Genomic DNA, 4409 nt, shown 5'->3' on the forward strand with positions numbered 1-4409 from the left:
AGGAGGAAGGGCAGCTTGTTGATTTCCTGGAGCAATGGCTCCCAAAGCTGCATAAACTGGAGTCAGAGCGGGGCCAGGTGCAGGTTGAGCGGGCCCGTCGGGTTGCTGTGCGCCGCTTCGAATAGGACCAGCGCCGCCGCCAGGTCCTAGTTCAACTTAAACATTAGAGAGAAAAACAGATGCTGCTAGAGCCCACCAGTGTGTTGGGGAAGGATCTCCATGCCATGATATACAGGGGCTCCAGGATAATGTTGTTCTCTGCCTATGGTCCGCAAGAGGAAGGAATGTGATGAGGCAAAGAAGCGTCTGAGGGATTTAAATATTCAATATTCTGTGCGCTATCCGGCAACGCTACGCTGCAGTCATGGAGGATCTGTATATGACTTCAGATCACATAGAAAAGTAAAATAATGCCTGGATGCTCTCACCTAGACTGGAGGATTTGAACTGTATGGATAATGACTTTATTTTGCCCCTCTTTTCTTTTTTGTCCTCCTCCTTTCTTTCTTTATTTCTCTTGTCTATCTTTCCGTGGTGATGGGGGAGGATGAATGTTAGTTCCTTATGCTTTCTATGGACTCTTATCTATAGCTAGTGCAGTTTATTTTATTATTGGGGGACGTTTCTGATTTTTAAAAATTTCGTTGCTTATTACTTGCTGGGATTGTAATTTTGTAATTTTATGTATTTTAATCTGGTGTTGTTTTGCTAAGTGTATCGAGGTATTGGTGTGGGGGGTCGCCCACATTTAACTTCTGTCTTATAAGATGTTGAAATTTACTTACTCTACATTGTAATGCCTGGGCCGAGGGCATGCCTCTGGCTGGGAGATGGTATGGTGGGATTATTGGAAGGTAGTAGTGCCTCCTCTGAACAAGGGGGAAAATCTCCTTTTAAATAATTTTTATGTTATTTGTTTTTAGGAATAATTCTTAGTTGTTTTGATTTAGCTGTATTAAAGAGTATTTTATGTGTGAATCATGTTTGGTTTTTATCCAATGTCTTTTGGGGGGGGGGGGGGATCTCCCTCCTGGGGGGTCTCTGGTTTGCTTGGCTCGTCATTCGTTTAGGTGGTGCACCTGGAATGTCAAGGGAAGCCACTCACCAATGAAAAGGAAAAATATATTATCAAGTCTTTAAAAATGTAAGGTTGGGTGTAGCCCTTTTACAGGAGAGACATCTACTTGATAAGGAGCATTGGAAGCTGCAACAGGGTGGATTTGGTCAGGTATTCTTTTCATCTTTCAGCACAAAAAGTAGGGGAGTTGTCAATCTTACTGGGAAGAACCTTCCCTTCCAAATGCTAAGCCAGATAAAAGATGAGTCTGGACAATATATATTAATTAAAGCCCTAATGTATGGAGAGGAATATGGGATTTTGAATCTCTATTGTCCCCTGGTGCACCCTTTTAAATTTGTGATGAAAGCATTCTCCAAGTTGATGGCTCTCGGGGTGCACCACGCAATTATAGAGGGAGATTGTAATTGTATCATCGGCCCGGGGTGGACAGAAAACATATGTGTTCTGTGGGCATATCTAAGAGATCTAGGCAGTTGGCGGAACTGAGTAGGGAGTTGAGGCTGGTGGATGTGTGGAGGTGTCTTCACCTGGAGGGTAGAGATTTACTTTTTATTCTAACCCACACAAGTGTCATACCAGAAGCGACATGTTTCTGTCCACTCGATCCTTTTGAACTCAATATTGTTTTGCAAAGTAGATAATATAACTATTTTCGACCATGCCGCAGTAAATATGGAGGTTAAGACCAGCGATGACGAGATAGCTTCCCGACATTGGCGTATGGACACTTTCCTATTGAAGGATAGTAAGTTCACAAAATATTTCTCGCAGGAATTTAAAACCTTCTGGGATATCAACTCAGGCATGGCCAGTAACCCTTCGGGGTTGTGGGAGACTGCTACGCAATATGCGTGAGGCTTGGTCATCTCATATTCTGCGACCCAGAAAAGACAAAAGGGAGAACAACAGTGTCTGCTCGGGGCTCGCCTGAAGGCGGCTGAGACAGTGTATGTGGATAGACCCTCAATTACTAAACTACAGGGGATCACAGCCCTTAGGGCAACTTTGAATCCCACACTTACTCAAACAGCAAAGAAGCAGCTATTAATTGCGAAGCAGAGATTATTTGAATATGGTGACAAGCCTGGCAGTTATCCAGCATACCTTGTCAGAAAGAAAAAGGCTCCCCAAGCCATTACGTCTTTAGAAAGAGTGTTGGTACCTGACTTGTGATCGTAAAAAGATCAATGCAGCCTTTAGAAAGTTCTATTTCGAATTGTATAGGTCACAGGGCTGCAAGGATAGAATGAGGAAGACATTTAAAAAAACCTGGCCCTCCCGGGCCTAACCTCGGAACAGATGTTGTTCTTTAATGCCCCCTGGCAACCCAGGATGTACAGGAGGAGGTGAGGCAACTCCAGAGTGGCAAAACGCCTGGACCAGATGGATTCCAGGCTGAGTTCCTTAAAGAATTGATTGGGGAATTGGTCGGGCTACTTATAAATATGTTTAATTATTCACATAGTCAGGGCTGCCTCCCGCCTTTCTGAGAGAAGCAAATGTTTCTCTCATTCTTAAGAAGGGAAAGGCCCTAGATGACTGTTCTTCGTATAGACCTATATCCTTGTTGAATGTGGATTTTAAAATTCTCTCAAAAATGTTGACATTAAGACTGGAGAGGGTTTTACCTTTCATTATTATAGAAGACCAAATGAGGGTTTTACCTTTCATTATTATAGAAGACCAAATGGGGTTTATAAAGGGTAGCAGATCAACTAATAACATTAGAAGAGTCTTAAATATGGTACAAGCCTGCCAGCAGGGAGTGATACTGGAATTATTTGTCTCCCTATGGGCAGAGAAGGTATTCGATCGGTCAGAATGGCCATATCTCGTTTATATGCTGGAACGGTTTGGTGTTGGAGAGGTCTTTACTAAATGGGTTACAGTATTATATAATGATTCCAAAGCAGAGGTGATCAACAACAGTTTAAGTTCAGATAGCTTTTGCGTTGGCAGAGGTTGTCGTCAGGAATGCCCTCTCTCTCCATTATTATTTATGCTAGTGATTGAGCCTTTGGTGGAAGGTATACGAGCTGACCCTAATATAATGGCTCCAGAGGTTGGATCGGGTAAGTACAAAATTGCTCTCTCTGCAGTTGATGTCCTCGTTTTCTTAAATGATCCATTGAAATCTGAAGGTGCCCCGCTAAATTCAACGGTTAACTTATTTGGCATGTTCTCAGGTTATAAAATCAATCTGTGAAATCAGAGGCCATGTCGCTGGGAGGTCTTGCCAGTATATCCAATTTTCCAGATCAATCCCGTCTCCCCTTTCGGTGGTCACTGGGAGGTTTTCTTTACTTCGGTATTTTTAATACTCTGGCATTTGGTCAGCTATATAAAGCCAATACACATTTATTGGAGAAAATATGATAGTACCTACAACGATGGGAAGATCTCCCGATATCTTGGCAAGATAGAATAGCTTTGTTCAACATGAACATCCTACCTGGCCGTTCATACCCTATGATAATGCTCCCCTTGAAGCTTGAGACAGGCGCTGTGTAACCTTTATGGTTGGCTCGGCTCCTATATTTGGATTCATAGACGGCCCCTTATAAATTAGAAAAGCTGCAGCTTCCACAAGTAAGGGGTGGGCTGGATTTTCCGGATTTCAGGAGGGACCAATTGAGCTCTCTATCATCCTTCGCAGCTGGTTGTGTGTCTTGTGACCCACAATCAATCTGGTTACATAATGAGGCCTCCCAAGCAAATATCCCCATATCAATCTACAATTTATGGACAAGGTGAGAGTTATTACGGATTATTGTAAAAATCCTATTGCATTAAATACAATCAAAACCTGAAGGATAATGTGACAGGATGAGGGTAACCTACAAAAAACCTCACCTTTTTCCCCTACAGTGGGAACATTGTGATTCCAGCCAGGGCTCACATGCTGTATTCAAAACCTGGGAGTCCAGAGGTATCTCCTATTTGGGAGATCTTTTCGATGGGGAGGTCGTGATGTCCTTCGAACAGCTGCATTAGAAGTTTGGGCTGCCGAATAAAGATCTTTTGCGATATTTTCAAATACGACTTTATACAAAAGAAGACCACATGGATAATTAATTCTAATAAATCGCATAAGGAAAGGAGAGTGATTCGGCCAATGGGTTCTCTCGTGGTCAGTACTCTCTACCACAAACTATTTAATAAGGTATCGAAGGACATGGAACGGTTATATAAAACTTAGAGTCAACAATTGGGGATGGAAATCTCCTTAGAGATGTGGGAGAACGTCTAGGAAAACAACAGGAAGATCTCTATCTATAATAGAACTCAGGCTATCCAAATGAAGATATTTCATAAGGCTGACATGGCA

This window comes from Chiloscyllium plagiosum, unplaced genomic scaffold (assembly GCF_004010195.1).
Source record: "Chiloscyllium plagiosum isolate BGI_BamShark_2017 unplaced genomic scaffold, ASM401019v2 scaf_10220, whole genome shotgun sequence".
NCBI lineage: Eukaryota > Metazoa > Chordata > Chondrichthyes > Orectolobiformes > Hemiscylliidae > Chiloscyllium > Chiloscyllium plagiosum.